The 20,048-nt window shown below is 41.0% G+C and overlaps 1 protein-coding gene and 1 pseudogene across 2 annotated transcripts in view; both read right to left on the bottom strand.

The window, feature by feature from the left end:
- The window catches only part of UNC5D (unc-5 netrin receptor D), a 620,692-nt gene that overhangs the window by 394,875 nt on the left and 205,769 nt on the right, over positions 1-20,048 (bottom strand). The gene's annotated exons all lie outside the window — the stretch shown is intronic.
- Positions 4,753-4,849, bottom strand: LOC132481397 (U6 spliceosomal RNA; annotated as a pseudogene).

Genomic DNA, 20,048 nt, shown 5'->3' with positions numbered 1-20,048 from the left:
TCCGCCTGCCGATGCAGGGGACACGGGTTTGTGCCCCGGTCCGGGAGGATCCCACATGCCGCGGAGCGGCTGGGCCCGTGAGCCGTGGCCGCTGGGCCTGCGCGTCCGGAGCCTGTGCTCCGCAACGGGAGAGGCCACAGCAGTGAGAGGCCCGCGTACCACAAAAAAAAAAAAAAAAATTGTAATGTTTGTGTGTTATTTCTAGATGATGACATAATAGAGGTTTTAGGGTGTTATCTTCAAGCACTTCTTCACAAATAATCCATTATATTTACAGAGGCTTTATACCTCCCAAATGAAAAGCCAAACAATATAATTTTTACTATATTTTTCTTTCTACCATTGTTTGCCAACAGCAAAAAAACTAGGTCTTGACATTTTAAAAGGTAGTTTTAAGGCAAATTCAAACAAAATATTAGGTTCTATAGTGACAAAAAATAAGATCAGTAGTTGTCATAGGCTGGGGCTGGGATTGGAATAGACCAAAAAGCGATACCAAGAAACTTTCGGAGGTGATGGAAATGTTCTTTACTTGATTGTGGTGGTATCAAAACTCATCAAAGAGTACTCTTTAAATAGATATAGTTTATTGTACATAAATTATACTGTGATAGCACTGACAAAATGGGGGGAAATTTTTATTTTATAACGTGTAGAATAAGCTTATGAAACTCACTTCCTCAAGGAATATTTTCAACCTGAAAGGTTAAATAATAAACAATCACAATGTCATAATAAAATAAATTCAGGAAAGGTTAAAATTCAATACATTAGAGATACTGTGGCAAAAGTATCTAAAATTTTGACATTGACATTGTAAATAACAATTGGGCTTTAATAAATTCACCTTGGTCATCACTACAGAGGCAAGACACTAAGTGAGTAACACTCTATCCACTAAAGTATTTATACAGGAAGAACAGGTTACATGGAGAAAAATCTAATTAATTGCTCAATTTATAACCTCAATTTATTGCCATCTCTATGAAAAATCTATAGTCAAAAATCTCTGGTACAACACTTTTTGACCTCTTAATGCCACTAACTCCCACTACACCCTGTTCTGCATCACCAAAGAAGAAAGGGGGATACGTAGTTTTTGAAAAACACAGTCCATATTCATGCTGGCAATCATCTATGATGTGTGTTTTATACAATGTAAATGAAGCATAAAATAGCCAACAGATTTCACTTTCATTGCTACCATATTTTCCATTTAACTAGCAAACTGGGGCAAAGAGATGGATTTACTACAGTTTAGCAACATCTCCCATTCTCTCAGTGACTAATCAATTACCATATTAGATTCCTTTGTAAATAGCCTACTTTTCCAGTGATTATTTACTGTTTATTTGAAGGCACTAAAGCCTTTAACAAAAAGTTAAAATGGTCAGGAGAGTAGCCACTATCTCCCCAGTGAGGGTTAGTTTCTGCAGTTGTTCTTCATGAGTGAGCTATTTCCTCACCACTACAGATTTTTGTTTTGTTTTGTGTTGCCCAAGTTAAGTGATGTTAGAAAACTGATAGCTGAGTCCTTGATGATCAAGGTTTCAACAGTCACTTGTTAACTGACTTCAGGCATCCAATGAGATACATGGATATCCAACAAAAATTTACTCTGTGTGTGTGTGTGTGTGTGTGTGGTCTATATGTGTGTGTATGTCACAGTTTCTGAACACCAGCATGTTTTCCTTACACTGAACAACAGAAAATGTGTCCTAAGTGGGGCGCAAACGTGCCAGGAAGAAGCACCATCCATTATTCTGCAAGAAGTAGGATTAAAAATAGGATGTAACATACCTTTGAGTCCCTCAGTCTTGTGTCAGTGAATGAGGAGGAAACCATATAAGCAAGTTTCTCAGCTTATCATGCCGTGGGATTCTGGACTACATCCTCAGTTTCACCTGAGAACTACACTTCATTTATCTATATCCAATATTGAGCTTCCAGAAAAGATTTAGTTTGAAAAACAAGTTTGCTGTTGAAAGTGTTTGTAAACTACAATTCCATGATACACTCACCAGACCCAGGGTACCCACGAGTTTTAGATGCATAGGCTTTAAGTTGCCCTGGCATAGAGTGCCTTGCAATTTTATTAGCAGGAAAGGGCAAATGTATCCCAGAAGCCTGTGACTTATGAATGAGCATTCCAGAGAAAACATTGGTTTGATCAGTTTGACTTCATACTGGAGATTATCAGTGAGGGCAAAATTGTCAAAGAGGACCAAGAATAAATTAATCCAGCCTGGTCAGTATACAAGAAAGAGTAGGGGTTAGGAAAGCATAGCGCAGGATCATAGTGCAGGAAGATCCTAAATGAAATAATGACATAAACACTTTCTCCCTTGTCTACCCATATTTCATCACTATTATATCTAATATCCCACTCTTCAAAGAGCAGCATATGCCAAGGGGGAGGGGGGTGGGGGAGGGATGGAGTGGGAGTTTGGGGTTAGCAGATGCAAACTATTATACATAGACTAGATAAACAACAAAGTCCTACTGTAGAGCACAGGGAACTATATTCAATATCCTGTGATAAATAATGGACTGAATCACTGTGCTGTACAGCAGAAATTAACACAACATTGTAAATCAACTATACTTGAATAAAATAAATTTTTTTAAAAAAAGAGCAGCATAAATCCCTTTGTCTCTCAGGGTTGATGGTGGACAAAGATATCCAGCTCTGTTTGTCATCCATCCTGCTAAAAAAGATGAGAGGGGCTTTGATGATAAAAGCATTTCAGCAAGTAGAATTTAACACACAATACAGTGGCAGGCTGAAAAATCCCTGGACTTCTCATTCTGTTTACTGACTGGGTGGACGCTACCCGAGGTAGCCACAGGTGGGTTTTTAGAGATCCATGTTCACCCATGCGTGTACATGTACGTGTGTACTCACCTATGTATATACGAACATCCACTAGAAGAGAAAGAAGGGACTTAGGTAAGCAGACGTGAGAACCGGGCACTGAATCCCAAGCATGCCAGCATCTCTTTATATGTAGTTGCATCTAGCGGACTTGACAGAATAATTCAAAAATGAAAAAACAAGAACAAAAACAAACCTTGAAATCTACATACTCTCTCCAGCTGGAGCTGGATAACCGCCAATTCTACCATAAGCTGCTTTGTCAATGCAAGAGGAATAAAGCAGGGAAGATGTATTTCATCTTTAGTGGAGCCAAGTGACTGTAAGAATCAACTCGTCCATCATGTTCCATCACTGAGACATTTAGTAAACAGTAGCAGAATAGGAGTCGATAAATGGGCTTGCATAATACCTTGGCTTTTACTTGCTGTGCTTTTAATTTGCTAAATAAATGCCTTCCATTGGGTGCGCACCCTAGAGGCCAGGCAACGATGTGGATTAAGTAGTCTGTTGGCTCTGAACAGCGGAATGCATCTCAGAGGTCTAGCTCACTATAATGGCTCTGGACCATTCAGCCGAAATCTCCCTGCTGTTTAATTTCAAACACTAAAAAGGGGCATGCAGGGGCAACAAGACTCAGAAGTTAAAAATACCACTTTTTAATAGTTTTAAGTCTGCTCCCTGTACAAGAAAGAGATAGATGCCTTCAAGGTAAGAATACAAGCATATGGATGCTTATAGAAGATCTTCAGAGGATAGTTTACTTATTATATTAAGTTAACCTGAAAACAAGTCTGCTAGTGTAATACCAGAAAGCAATATTTAGCAAAGGAAAGATCCCACTGTTCTCCTACTTGGTTTCACAAAAGTAATGCAAGAAGTTTTCTGAACGATTATTTTCTACATTGTGAATTCTATGATCACTCAGAGGAGAAAAGAAAACCTTCACAGAGGTTTCCGTTGCTCCTTTATTTTCCTTATTTCATCCATATTTTGTGAATCTGTGCAGGTCGGATTATATTTAAAGTATCACTTTTTTTTTTAACCCTTCCCCCTCCCAGTGTCCTCAAGTCCATTCTCTACGTCTGCGTCTTTATTCCTGTCCTGCCCCTAGGTTCTTCAGAACCATTTTTTTTTAGATTCCATATATATGGGTTAGCATACAGTATTTGTTTATCTGACTTACTTCACTCTGTCTTACAGTCTCTGGGTCCATCCACCTCACTACAAATAACTCAATTTCGTTTCTTTTTATGGCTGAGTAATATTCCATTGTATACATGTGCCACATCTTCTTTATCCATTCATCTGCTGATGGACACTTAAGCTGCTTCCATGTCCTGGCTATTGTAAACAGAGCTGCAGTGAACATTGTGGTACATGACTCTTTTTGAATTATGGTTTTCTCAGGGTGTATGCCCAGTAGTAGGATTGCTGGGTCGTATGGAAGTTCTAGTTTTAGTTTTTTAAGGAACCTCCATACTGTTCTCCATAGTGGCTGTATCAATTTACATTCCCACCAACAGCACAAAAGGGTTCCCTTTTCTCCATACCCTCTCCAGAATTTATTGTTTGTAGATTTTTTGATGATGGCCATTCTGACCGGTGTGAGGTGATACCTCATTGTAGTTTTGATTTGCATTTCTCTAATGATTAGTGATGTTGAGCATCCTTTCACGTGTTTGTTGGCAATCTGTATATCTTCTTTGGAAAAATGTCTGTTTAGGTTTTGTGCCCATTTTGGGATTGGGTTGTTTGTTTTTATGATATTGAGCTGCATGAGCTGCTTGTAAATTTTGGAGATTAATCCTTTGTCAGTTACTTCATTTACAAACATTTTCTCCCATTTGGAGGGTTGTCTTTTCGTCTTATGTTTAAAAAATATGGAACGCTTCACGAATTTGCATGTCATACTTGCACAGGGGCCATGCTAATTAAAGTATCACATTTAATATATAGTCCTTGACGTCCACTCAGAGGAAAGTAAAGAAACTTAGAACCATGTTTTCTGAGGAACACTTGGAAGAACTCAGAATCACTCAATCTAAAAAGAAAAGGCAGGTGGAATATATTGATGGAGGTGGGAGTGTCATGGCCCAAATCCTTACTTTCAAATACTTGAAGGGTTGTCACGTTTAGATGTCCTACACAGCTTCAAAGGGTAGAAGTTACAGAAATAAACATTTCAGTTAAATTAAAGGGGAAAATGAGCCGTTTAGACATGAAATGGACTGCCTTAGGAGGTGGTGAAATTCCTATCATTGGTGTTGCTAAAAAATAAACTAGAGGATTAAATGTGAGGATATTCAAAAGGATGTGCAAAAATCATATTAGAGGTTAACTAAATGGTTTTGAGGTCTCTTCCAACCCTGAGAGGGTTAGCAAACAGGTCATGGTAATGTCACCAGAAAGCAAATCTTCACAAGCACACAGCCTGCCCATCTAATCTCTCTGAAGTGGGGAGCAGGGGCAGAGGTAGAAGAAAAGGAAGCTGATGGGCTTCCCTGGTGGCGCAGTGGTTGAGAGTCCGCCTGCCGAAGCAGGGGACGCGGGTTCGTGCCCCAGTCCGGGAAGATCCCACATGCCGTGGAGCGGCTGGGCCCGTGAGCCATGGCCACTGAGCCTGCGCGTCTGGAGCCTGTGCTCCGCAACGGGAGAGGCCACAACAGTGAGAGGCCCGCGTACCGCAAAAAAAAAAAAAAAAAAAAGGAAGCTGATGACTAGAAAAGTAGTCAATAGGAGGACGTCAACTGGTTCTGAGGCAGAAGAATCAGAGCCCTAGAGAAACGCACTGTCCTTGAGCACGTCAATCTGACCTTCTCAAGCACAGCCTTGTTCAAATTTCTATAAACACTTACTTAACTCACGGGCATGCTGGGTAGCTTACCATAATCCTGAGGTGACATGGTATACAGAGCACAGCACTGTTTTAACCTGGGGGTCTCCGAGTGTATATGCATCAGCATTTACCACATTTTGTGGCTGGATAAACAGAAGCACCAAGAAGCTTAAAAGGGTAGCTAAAAGAATAATGCATTTAGCCAGGGGCTGAAACAGAACCTTCCCAGATTTCTGCCTTTTGACTGACTGTTGCGACACAGAGAGTTAAATAAGTAATGGGCATCCAAGGGGTCAGAAGACAGAATGAAGACAACTTCCCGGCACTCACCTCTGCTAGAAGAGGGCCAGTTTCAACTCTGTACGTGACCACCCACACTCTAAACAAATAGCCCCTTGGGGCTTCCCTTGCGGTCCAGTGGTTAAGACTCTGCAGTTCCATTGCAAGGGGCGCGGGTTCGATCCCTGGTCGGGGAAATAAGATCTCACATGCCTCAGGGTGCACCCTACCCCCCAAAAAATAGTCCCACTAACCATTATCCCACAACCAAGGGTTAAATGGAGAGAAAAAGTTAGCACTCCTTAGGCGTGAGGCTTAAGCCCCCCTCAGGAGGCTCATGAGCGAAGCTGAACCTGAAAGTCACTGCCAAAATCACGTACAGAGCTTCGTAAACAGATGCTGAGACCTCACCCCAGGCTTACCAAGTCAAAGCCTCTACGAATGGGGTCTAGGAAAGCTTATTTTGTAAAAGCTTTATAGATGATTTTGCAGCTCACACAAGAATCCCGGGGTTTGTATCTCATTCCTAGACAGACACCCTAGGTCTGACGGGTCCAATATGGTAGCCACGTGAGTTACTGAGCCTTTGAAACATGTTAATCCAAACTGAAATGTGTTGTACATGTGAAAGACACACCAGACTCCCCAAACTTAGTACAAAAGAGATTGTAAAAGATTGATTACATGTTGAAGTGATAATAACATCTTGGATATATCCTGTCAAATAAAATATATCATTAAAATGACTTCCTCTTGTTCCTTTTTATTTTTAATGGGGTAAATAAAAAATTAAAAATTACATATATGACACTGGTACTGTATTAATTACCTAATTATATAGGTCCTGTATTAATTATCTCTTACATTCCTATAGACTTTTGCATTTTCAAAGTGTGTGCTTTGCCATCCACTGTCTCACTTGCCACATTATCCACACAAAAGCTCAACCAAAGGAAATCACTGAAGCTCACTCAGAACTACTATTCTCTTTATTAACTTCTTTCAGTTTACAAACCCCTTGCTGCTATTTTACGTCTTAACTGACTCCAGCTCAAGCTCTTTAGTTTCAATTAAAGCCAACAGCAGTCACCCTTCATACTTCTGTAGAAAAGATGCTACCTAGTTTTCCATACTTCAGGAGATATTTTCCAATGGCTGTATCTTCAAAATATGGCACCCATTAAAAATTAGTCATAATTACAAATCTGGCGATCAATCGCTACTTGCCTAAAGTGGTGTTAGCTCAAGTATTTGTCACCTTCCTATGTATTGTACCCAATCATTGACAATTTGAGTCCATTTCTATGCCCATGGGTCTACTAATCAACAGAAGGAAAGAAATAAGTCATATGGTTTCTAACCTGAATGAAGAAGCCCTCTGCTCATATGTGTAAGAGATGATCTCTATCATATAGGGTAGGAGCAGCTGACAAGACAGGGGGAGAGAGGACATTTCAGAGAGAAGAAATGTTAAGAGGGAAGGTCAGGGGACTGCTGTGATAATGGCATCTGTAGGGCACAACATGACCAGCCTGGCTCCTGTGAATGTACTTAAAGACACAGGAGCAGTGACAGTGGTGTGTGTGTGTGTGTGTGTGTGTGTGTGTGTGTGTGTGTGTGTGTGTGTGTGTGTGTGTGTGTGTGTGTGTGTGTGTGTGTGTGTGTGTGTGTGTGTGTGTGTGTGTGTGTGTGTGTGTGTCAGTACAATCTGAGGTGGTGCCCTGCTCAGTACAAACACCTTATATGTTCTTGCATCACCAACTGAACTATAAGCACAGGTCTCCATGCAGGTGGAATTACCTCCTGCCATAAAAGTGACCAAACCACTGGCTAAGTCACACTGTGGCTGCTTCTCAGAAGCAAAAGTGTCATTCATTTCCACTTGATGGAGGTCAGTTTTTTTAATTTTTTTTGGCCGTGTCACAGAGTGTGGGATCTTAGTTCCCCGACCAGGGATCGAACCCGTGCCCCCTGCAGTGGAAGCGTGGAGTCTTAACCACTAGACCGTCAGGGAAGTCCTGGAGGTCAGTACTGAAGGAAGAGTGACAAGACCTGTATTGCAGCACCAGCCATTCAAATAGTAACCGTATAATCCAAAGCAAGTCACTAAAACATGGAAGCTTTGTGTCCACCTCGTGGGATATCTGTTTGAGAGCCTCAAATAAGACATCTGCACTCTTCACCACTTTAATTTCCTAGGATCACAGCACAGCAGACATGAAGGAGCATGGACATTGGAGGTAAACAAGTAAATCACTGTTTCTCAGTCTCAGTTCCCAAACTTCAAAAGAGAGAAAACACCATATAACTCATGTAGTTGTTATGCAAATTAAATGCGATCCTTTGTATAAAGCACCTGGCACATAGTATGCGCTCAATAAATAACAGGGCTCTTCTCCCTAATTATTATTATTCCAAGTGATGTCAAGCCGCATCCAAATTTATATGCACACAAAATTAGCACTGGTTTTAGTCAAATAGGAACAAATAATTATCTGTGTGCCTATATATTGAAATTTATAGGGAAGCAGAATGGCAACATTCATGGGAGCATCTGTCACTGTATATTATGGAGGTGATTCTTCCACTCGTGAGTGCTGGAGTCCAATGAGTGGTCTCCCACTAGACATGGCAACTAAGTTTCTAGACCGTCACTGACAATAGAAGATTGGTTCTCTTTTTCGTGTGTGTGGTACGTAGGCCTGTCACTGTTGTGGCCTCTCCCGTTGCGGAGCACAGGCTCCGGGCGTGCAGGCTCAGCGGCCATGGCTCACGGGCCCAGCCGCTCCGCGGCATGTGGGATCTTCCCAGACCGGGGCACGAACCCGTGTCCCCTCCATCGGCAGGCGGACTCTCAACCACTGCACCATGAGGGAAGCCCGGAAGATTGGCTCTTTAGAGAACGGTCAAGCCCCTGCTCACATCAGGACCACTTTGAACACCCTCTGTTCAGCAAAACAAAGAGTAACTGAGAGAAGGGTCTCCCGATGAAACTCAGTCCGCTCCAAGTTCTTTCTAAGCATGACACGTGTTTATGAGACATTCTTCTGTTCTGCCATTTCCACAGAGTTCTAATGACAGCGGCCCAACTGCAGCCATCACGGTGTGTCACACACTCACGGGAAAAGGGCCATATTGAGATCTGTTATAACTGGCGGTAACTTGGAGCGTGTAAGGGCATGGGTCGCTATACTTGAAACAGCTCCGACAATCCTGGTGCATATACACTCAACCACACACAGATAACCACTGCAGAGGTGAAACAGCCAGAAAGTCAGTGTTGAAAAAGTGTTCTTTAATGGACATGAAGAAGGCAGAAGGTACCCTGTTCAAAGTTTGATTTTTATCTTGTATCTTCCAGGGGTCTTCAATGAAATTTTCTTTATTCAGAAAGGCCCACTACAGATAGATAATAGGTAGATATATATATATATATATATATATATATATGCCAAGTTTCAATCTTCTCACTACAGACAGATAGATAGGTAGATATATATATATATATATATATATATATATATATATATATATATATATATATATGCCAAGTTTCAATCTTCTTTTTCACCATTTTAAAAGCTAAATGATGGTATAAAGAAAAGTTCAGTCAAAAGTGATCTAAAACTAAGGGGCAGGGTTATATACATATATATGTATATCTGATAAATAAAACTTTTTGGCTGTAAAAATACATGCTTATAAGAAACGAATAACTCAATCAATATTGAAGCGTATAAATTACAACACTGGTTTGTATACAAAACTGCTGCCAAGTAACAAATGGATAAATGACAAAAAAATTCCCACTCTGAAAGCATAATTCCCACTCTAAAAGCAGGAGATGTACTCGTTCTATGAATTGCTTCAGTAGGGATCTGATGTATATTCGTCAAGGAAGTGCCTTCCTTCCTAAACCCTATTGATTCCCCAATACTAGGAATTCTCTTCTCCCCTTTCCAGTACAGTTATTAGGTGAGGTCTTGAGGCCAATATCACAGCTGACTCTCCAGACAAGGCTGGCAGATTGGGGACAAGTCTCCCCTCCCAGTACAGAGGGGCGGAGGATACTGCATTTCAGCTTGTGCCATTTCAGATGTACCGAGAGGCCATGCTTGGTCCCCAAAGGCCATGGCTCTCTCACCTACTCCTACTGTGCTTTTTGAGAGAAGAAAACACTGATGCATACTTAGATTAATGTCATAACCTGTCCTGAGAGCAAACTTTGCCCAGGGGGCGGAGCCGGGGGGCGGGTGAAGTAGCGCTTTGCGGCAAATAGTCCCTAGATGGGGGGTGAAGAGGGACACAACATAGGTGGGAAAAGGGGACACTTTATACCTTCACAATGTAGCCTAGACCCAGCCTTGCAAAGAAAGATAGCAGCGACCAAGTTATAACTTAAGTCAGTCTCGGGTAATTCCAGAACAAAGGAGTCACACATCATTTCTGACCTGTATCCTACTTGACTTGTCAGACACTTTATATAATGGTGATTTTTATAGCTCTCCCGGGTCTACCTTTTCTATACTAAGGCATGAGAGAAATAACACACTCCTTTCCAATGTACTGAAATAGCAGCCTCTCTGGAAAAGCCCACGGTATTAATGTATCTAATTAATATGGCATCAGTATGATTTTTCCACTCACTTACACCCTAAACTGTAGGCTATTACAGGAGGAATGGGAGGAAAAGAAGCACATCCTGCTCCCCACGGGGGGAACCGATGTCTTCCCAAATACATCTGCTAGTCTATTCTTGAGTTGTGGCTTCTACCGACTCCAGACTAATTGTACTCAAATTGATGGAGCCAACAGACACTTCATCCTGGGTTCCATTTTCACATCTTCCTTTAAGATATACCATGAGGCAGCTGGTACAGTACCATATTGGCAACTAGCTTTATGAACAGCCAGAAGGGCCTAAGAGCGGGCGAAAGAAATAGGAAGAGAAGATGCTGTGTCAGTTGAGTCTAATGAGAAGTTTCCTAGGAGGTCAGATCTTGTTCTTCAATCTCTAGTCAAGAGGATATGTGTGAGTTAGTCACCAGGTTTGTGAATGCTAGTAAATTATACACATATTAATAAAAACTGCACAGCTTCTACAAGGGGGCTCTTCAATTTCAAACTCTTTTCTTATAGAAAAAAAAGAGGAAAAGGAAAAAAAATAGCTGCTCAAATGATCCTTCATTAGCTGGCCACAAAGATGCAGAAGATTCCTCCCCACAGGAAGTCCGGTCAGCTGTTTAATTGGCATGACTTGTGACGTTGGAGCGTTCCGGCTACACAGAAATCCACAGGTGATTTGTACCATCCTCACTGCAAGGCAGTGATGCCACTTAAGTGCAGGGGTTTAAAAGTAGGTGCTAATGAGCCAATTTGTTGTTTTACTCGAGGCTGTATTTTGGGAACCATGCAGAGCTGTGAATTCTTCTACTAATAAGTGATTCTTGAAGATTTCTGGCTGCTTCTGCCACTGCACCCAAACAGGGGATTCAGATTTTCAAAGTCCCAATGCCTAGCAAAAGAAGGTAATCATCCCACGGGTTTTCAGACTGTGTCCACACAAAACTTATTTGCAAAGCACAAACAGAGTCACAGATGCAGAAAACAAACTTACAGTTACCAAGGGGGGAAGGAGGGGTGGAATGTATTGGGAGATTGGGACTGACATATATACACTACTATATACAAAATAGATAACTAATGAGAACCTACTGTATAGCACAGGGAGCTCTACTCAGTGCTCTGTGGTGACCTAAATAGGAAGGAAATCTACAAGAGTGGATATATGTATATCCACTTTATAGAGTGCATATATGATTCACTTTGCTGTACAGCAGAAACTAACTCAACACCGTAAAGCAACTATACTCCAATAAAAATTAATAAAAAATTAAATAAATAAAATACAACAAAAGAAAAAATATGAAAATATTAACAACTGTGCACCTTCATCCTTCCAACCTTCCAAATACTTCCTTGACTCAACCACGAAAGTTCCAGGAATGTGTGTTCAACAGTTTTGAACACCACTTTTAAGACACTGTAGAGACAGAGGGAAGAGTTGAATATTCCAGGGTCGGCTGGTGAGACTAAGCCTATTTACCATGTTAGCTTTATGTAGAACCTGATACTATTAATGAGATATGGAATGGCAGTGGGGCGGGGCTTTCCCTCCAATCAGCTTCCACTTTTTCTTGATTTTTTTGGTTTGTTTGTCGGCCTCACAATCAGGAATCCTGACCAGACTGTGAATGGCATTCTGACAGATATTTTGAAGACAGGAGACAATGTGCTTTTAGCATCTGTCCAATTCAACACAGGTACTTCTGTGTTCAATCAGCCTGTAATGGGGGTCTACGGAATGTGGAAAAGCCAGACTGCAATACAGGCTTTAAAATCATCATTAGGGCCTCCCTGGTGGCGCAAGTGGTTGGGAGTCCGCCTGCCGATGCAGGGGATACGGGTTCGTGCCCCGGTCTGGGAGGATCCCATATGCCGCGGAGCGGCTGGGCCCGTGAGCCATGGCCGCTGGGCCTGCGCGTCCGGAGCCTGCGCGTCCGGAGCCTGTGCTCCGCAACGGGGGAGGCCACAGCAGTGAGAGGCCCGCATACCGCAAAAAAAGAAAAAAAAAAAATCATCATTAATGTATATTGAAATGAACAATATGCCCCAAATGCCTTTACATGTCAAGTATGAAACCAGCTTCTAGCCCCTGCAGATGGAACAAAAATGAAATGAAACGCTGGCAGCGACTCTCCAGCCCTGGAACAGGTTGAATCTCTGAGAACAACTGCTCCCCGGAGGCTGCGAGATTGCAGTTAGCAAACCAAGGGAGGCCGAGGTGACTACAATAAACCTCTGAGATGAGTTCTGAACACCACTGATGTGGGCCCTGGGCAGGGAGAGGCAAAAGGAACAGGACAGACTTTTTTTTTTTAATTAAATAAAAATAATATGTAACAGCAATTAGCTTTCAAGTGGTTTGATCCCCAACTCTGTTTTCAAAACTCGGCACTCAACTCTGCAGCAGGCTCGGCACCCGGAAAGAGGAGAGCTCAGGGCTTTCAAAAAGAAATGAATGCACTCACCTGACTGACACTAGCTCACCTAAGCAGTGTTCAGTGGAGTTGGAAATGCGCATAGTTAAAATCCAGAAGTCAGAGTCAAAAGTCCCATACAGCGTGACACAAATACGCTGCCTTGGACATTCTCACATCTGTGACTCTGGGATAATGATTCTTTTGTGGGTTGCTTAGAAATATGGAAGCAGAAACATGCCCGGGATGTCTCTTTGGCAATCACTTTTAAAATGAAGAGACAGTTTCCATTTCAACAGGGAAATTCAATAACCAAGAGGTGAATATATGTCATAATAAATATGCAAATGAAAAGGCATTAGCATGTTTAAAAGAGGAAATTTATTTGTGTAACACTTAGACTCATGTCATTAAAAAAAAAAATCTCTATGTTTGACCTGTTACTTCAAGCAAATAAGAAGGGTTGATTCATTCCATGTTATATTGCTTTCCTGTGCACCTTTTTTTTCCAAATGGTTCTGTTGGTGAAAATAAATCATTTGTACAGTCCACTCCTCAGCCACATCAATCCTACTTAAAATGTATATCCAAGCCTAATACAAGTCCCCAAACTCATTTTGCCCCACTGAATCTGATGTAAAAATCAGCTGGCACGTCTGCTGAGTTCTGGATGTTAACTCCCAGTAGCAGATCCTACATTCAAACAGTTCATTTTAAAGAACCCTCAAATGGTCAAGTTCCATCTCGATAATCGTGGACTTTAAAAACTATACAATTGGGCTTCCCTGGTGGCTCAGTGGTTGAGAATCTGCCTGCCAATGCAGGGGACACGGGTTCGAGCCCTGGTCTGGGAAGATCCCACGTGCCGCGGAGCAACTGGGCCCGTGAGCCATAATTACTGAGCCTGCATCTGGAGCCTGTGCTCCGGAACAAGAGAGGCCGTGATAGTGAGAGGCCCGCGCACCGCGATGAAGAGTTGCCCCCACTTGCCAGAACTAGAGAAAGCCCACGCACAGAAACGAAGACCCAACATAGCCATAAATAAATAAAGCAAAACTGTCAACAAGTAAAAAAAACAAAAAACAAAAAAACAAAAAAACTATACAATTATATACCACATCTTCTGTTGATGGGCACTTGGGTTGCTTCCATATCTTGGCTATTGTAAATAGTGCTGCTATGAACATGGCGGTGTGTCTATCTTTTCAAATTAGTATTTTTATTTTTCCAGATATATACTCAGGAGTGGAATTGCTGGGTCATACGGTAGTTCCATTTTTAGTTTTTACAGGAGCCTCCATACTGTTTTCCACGATGGCTGCACCAATTTGACTCACAGACATAGAATACAAACTGGTTACTAATGGGGAGAAAGAAGTCAGAGGGAGAAATTAGGGGTATGGATGAACAGATACAAACTACTATATATAAAATAGATAAGCAATAAGGATTTACTGTATCACATAGGGAATTATACCCATTATCTTGTAATAACCTATAATGGAATATAATCAGCAAAAATACTGAATCGCTATGTTGTACACCTGAAATTAACACAATATTGTAAAGCAACTATACTTTAATAATTTTTTAAAAACTCACTGTAAAACCTATACAATTATTGTTATATATTCATCTGCTGCCTTTCAGATGAAGTTTGCCTACAACTGAGACAAACCTGTATATGGCAGGTCATCATTTGTAAATAAGGTCATGTACATTTTCTTCTCTCCCAGTTGGAAAATCACAAGAGTTACTTCGGACTTGATTCTTATTATGAGAAACGAAATGTCATAAACTCAAATACTTGCTAAAACACAAAGCTAAACACAGTGAGGCCACCTGTATTTTCTTCAGGCATTTATCCTAATTAGAAATTTTGAGGGCCATCATCAACTTTCCCTCTTACGGCTAACTACTAATTTTTTGTATTTACATTGTCCAGGCCTTTATAGATCAACTTGCTTATGAAACACTGATTAAAGCAAATTCCAGATTCAAATGTGCTCTCAATTAGTCATTTTTAAGTGCAAACAAAAAGGTCAGTACAGTACAATATGAAAATAATTTTTTTTGGCTGGGCTGTCTGCTTTTTTATCTTACTCTCTGCATTTCCTTTCTGTCCTAAAATCTGGTTCTCCTTTTCTGATTTAGTGATTAACTTAACGATGTAGCCAGCAGGTGCAACCCCTAGACCAAATCAATCTTCCTATGGTTATGCCTGAGCCTTCTTGGTACCCTGGAATCTCACATCATATAAGGGTGATGGCAACAGCAGTGGCGGTAACAAAACTCCACTTTGTTAAGTACTTTACAGTTTGCAAGATGCATTCCCAGAGGAAATCAAACCCAAATCTTTTCATATAAGCTCAGTTGTTTTCCTATTCCATTGCTGTTCACTTTTTTGATCCATAAAACAATTCCAAATTTGATGTAGCTTACATAGTTGATTTTTTTTTCTTCTTTATAAATATGGGTGGAATAGTTGAAGCTTTCTTAAACCTGGGGATTGCTGGCTTTTTGGGGGGGGTTTTTTGGCCGCTCCATGTGGCATGCAGGATCTCAGTTCCTTGACCAGGGATTGAACCCACACCCCCTGCAGTGGAAGCGTGGAGTCTTAACCACTGGACCACCAAGGAAGTCCTTGCTTACACAGTTGAGGTTAAGAAAGTGGGGGCCATAGAGGGAGAGCTATCATGGCCTTCGTGACTAGTGATGTATCTTCTGAAATACTTAATGCTGAAATGGTATAACTAAAAGTGGACACAAAAATCAGGGGAGTAGCAGAAACAGCTGATGATTGGAAATTCAAAATAACGACCTAGATAATTCTCCAGTAGCAAGTGAGAGGGTGCTGCATGCGTTCTCCATGATCAACAGGAAAGAGAAGTATATAGCTGCCTAGCTGAAAAGGAGTCAGATGGAGAATATTCAAGAAACCGAACAGTAATTGCTTTGGGAGGTTAGGGAAAACTAAGGGGAACAGGAGAAAGGGAGACTTTCTCCTCTCTGCTAACGTTGAATAGATTTTAAATAATTCATGATGTGTATTTGTTGCTTATTTAATACATAAATAAATAAAATTAAAAGGAAAAAATAAATAAGTCAGATGGACTGCATGGTCAAAGAGGGTTTGGGAATTTACTTTTCAACCCTGACTTCACATCAGAATCACCTAGTAATATTGAGTCACTTGACTATCCATTTAAAAGAAAAATAAAGGAAGATCCTGAAGTTTGTCAGATCATAAACCTATACAATTATGTCAAGATCAAGTACAGACTTAGAAACAAGAACAAACTGTAAAACTATCAGCAGAAAATCTAAAATAATTTTTGTAATGATATTGGGAGAAGCAAAATTTTTCTAAGCAGAATATCTCAGATAATTTTTTGTTTTAATACACTCATCTGAATCCCAGACCTTCCCTTCCCCAAACAAAATTTTGATTTAGTTGTTCTGAGATGAGGTCTAGCCATATGTTACTTGAAGAAATTCCTGGCATAAATTGGATTCACAGTCCTGGTTGAGTTCCATAAACTGCACTGTGGCAGTTTATTAGAGGGCATTTTCTAATAAGTGACAAGAGATAGAGAAAAATAATGAGTCTTCCTGTTCAGGGCCCAGTGCATGTTTCCATGTTCACTACTGAGATTGAAAAATAGATCGTTTATTATGATTTGGAAAAGTGACCCTTAAGGAGTTGGAGGAAAACTAGGAATAAATGAAACAACCAGTGTGATGGACAAGAGAATTTCTTCAAAAGTAAGAGTTTGCACCTCTCCATCCAGGTCAGAGCTTGCGTGTCTTTGGTAAGATGGGACAAACAAAACAATGTATTATTTTTCAAGAAGCTCATCTCCCTCTGCAATTATGGTCATTTTAAAGTTTTGGTTCTTAAATCCCTTTTTTAAAAAGAAATCTGAGTAATAGTAACTCATAGTATTTGTTTTCATTCTAGAGTTTTAGGTTGGTAAATAAGGAGTTGGAAGACCTCCATCAGATTCACAGCTAGGCTAGAAGATTTTTTAAATATGACAAATGAAGACTGTAAGAAGGATATAGAATATATCAAAGGTAGAAAAAGAAGGCTACACTCTGAGAATATATGCAGATATCATGTGTTATAGCTACATGACAACAAAGTCATCACCATAAATTCTAAACTTTAATGACAACTAAAGTCCTGTACTAAGAAATGGAAGGGGTTCAGAATAAGCTTCCCCCCAAAGTGCCACTTTGGCATGTGGATTATTTTGACTTGAAGACAATTAAGGCTCAGAAGACTCAGGAAGAGCTTTTTGCCTCCCCTTAACTGCTTAAAAGAGTTTAGACAGGGGAACTGGTCCAGGAAGAGAGTTATCACCAGTGATAACTACAAAGAGTGTGAGCTAGGTGTGGTGCATCAGTAGAGCTCACAGGGCCTGTTTGTTCAAATTTCTCCGAGTCCCATGGTCTCTACAGGGCATGGCAAACATTTGCATCTCCATGTGAACTGCCTTCCTCCTCCTCTGAAGGCCCAAACCCCTGCCCCCCTTCTCCTTAGCTCAGGATGGCATGTAAGCCTCAACTGCCAAGACTGCCTATGGGTCTCAGATTCTTATGGCGCTCCCATACGTATGTAATTAAATTTGTCTTTCTCCTGCTAATCTGTCTTAAATCAATTTAATTATTACACCTGCCAAAAGAAGCTAGAAGGATACAGGAAAAATGTTTCCTCCCCTATAACATATAACATAACTATTCAAGAGGACACAAAGAAGACATAAGACACGGTTTCCACCATTGAGTAACTCAGAATCACAATTTCATCAAAGGTTCTTGGATTTCTTTTGGATTTCCATTGGAATCTTTACTGCAGACCTTCCAGTAAGATTAACATAATAGAGCTAAAGGGAAACTGAGCTGGTAGGATCAATTAATGCCACAACAGGTGATTCTCAACCTTAACAGTGCTTTAAAACAACTTGAGGAGATTTACAAACAAACAACACACTGCAATCAGGAATCTGAGGATGGCTATAGGACTCAGGTAATTTTTAAAGCTCTCCAGATGAGTCTAATGGGCAGCCAGCATTAAGACCCACTGATGTAAAGTTTATACTCTATGAAATTCTATACTTCAAAAAATGTGTAGACCTTTTCTACTAGGAAGAAAAAGAAAAGAACTCTCTGCTCCCAATTTAAGAGATGGATTAAAGTAGTTCCACTTTTTGTGATTTCTTAGGCCAGCCTCACTACTTTCATATAGTATTTGAAAAGATCTTAGCCATTCTTTAAGTTGAATGGATGATTTGAAGAACTTGAAATAAGTATTTTGGGCTTTGGCACACAATTACAAGTTCCCTGGGTAGGGAGACCCTTTCATCAAGATCAGATTGTCTACCGTTACATTTTGTCATGTGACTTAGATGATGGTGGAAAGTCAAAGGGTAATCATCATCATCATCATCATCATCATCATCACCAGCCCATTTAATGCCTGTTATCAGTACCGTGATAGCTGCTATTCTTACACTTAGAATGGTGCGGTCAAAGGCTCTTGGTAGCATCAGGCTTCTGGCTACATTCTTTTTTTTTTTTTTTTGCAGTACATGGGCCTCTCACTGTTATGGCCTCTCCTGCCGCGGAGCACAGGCTCCGGACGCGCAGGCTCAGCGGCCATGGCTCACGGGCCCAGTCGCTCCGCCGGCATGTGGGATCTTCCTAGGCCGGGGCACGAACCCGTGTCCCCTGCGTCGGCAGGCGGACTCTCAACCACTGCGCCACCAGGGAAGCCCTGGCTACATTCTTAATGAGTTTAAGAGGGAAAGGAACAAACAGCTAAATGGCTTGAGTTTTTTTTTCTTGGCAAAGTCTGTTAAAATCCTAGTCTCCAGACATCTATCTTCAATTCGCTTAAGACTGCAAAGAAGGCGGAGGTGGGGGGGGGGGGAATCACAGCCCCTAATTAGGAAACCTAAGAGGAATATCTTCAGAAATCTAGGAGGCAGGGATATGGAACACGACTAATGTAGATTTGTTTTGCATTGACTGCACAGACTAATTCATGGTTGCTCCTCGAAATACACAAACCAGTACTGGCAAACTCTGTATGCAGCTCCTGGCACTAATCCACTACCCAGTGACTTTGCAGCTGCTCAGTGTAAACAAGAAACTACCTTGACAGTGAAATTCAATAGAACCAGGTCATTTTCTGTGCTGAAAAGGAATCCAGCGAGACCCATATGTGAGTTAAAAAGCTCTCTCTCTGTAGACTGCATACCTGCCTTCTTCTTAAAAGAGTTTTCTGCAGCTCTCAGTGGAGTCAGGCTTTGGTTCTATTTCTAGATTACTAGTCGTGGGAGTTGGAACAAACATCTAACTAGTTGTGCATGATAAACAGGAAGGGATACACCAGGACAGGTTCCCAAACCTGATAACAAGCAGTCTCTGTAGTAGGAAAGACTCGTCAGAACTGAATGGCATTCTACCAATGTCCTGTCTTACTGTGAGAATGTCCTTTCTAAAAGGCTCAGAGTGCTTTATTTGCATGGATTGATTCATTATTTTAGGACTCCCATTCTGGAAGAAAAAAGATGCCTTTTTGTCATATTAAAGATGATAAAACCATGGCAGGGAGAGGTTAAGTATCCTGCCTGGGGTCATAAAGAACCCTTGGGATTTGGGATTAGACGTCAGATCTTTCTGATTTGTGGTTCATGTTTTTTCTGTTATTGCATACAAAAAGCAGAGGATGTAGGCATTGAAAACAGGGAGCATCCTTAGCCCAAGGGAACATCTCTGATGTTTCTGCCAAATCATTTGTTTTCACTTAACTCAATAGTGCTTATAATTGTAGCATAAGATCTGATCAGAAGAGCCAGTACCACCCATCTGAGCCAAACACTCTGTCCCTATTACTGTCAGTGTGGGCAATTTAAGGATATTCCTCACTGGTGCCCACTGGAGAGTTCTAAAAATAAGACACGGCAGGAGCTCAGGGAACCCTAAGAGCCAATATTGCATTCAATAT

Source organism: Mesoplodon densirostris, chromosome 20 (genome assembly GCF_025265405.1).
Source record: "Mesoplodon densirostris isolate mMesDen1 chromosome 20, mMesDen1 primary haplotype, whole genome shotgun sequence".
NCBI lineage: Eukaryota > Metazoa > Chordata > Mammalia > Artiodactyla > Ziphiidae > Mesoplodon > Mesoplodon densirostris.
This window is presented reverse-complemented; position numbering and strand designations above follow the sequence as displayed.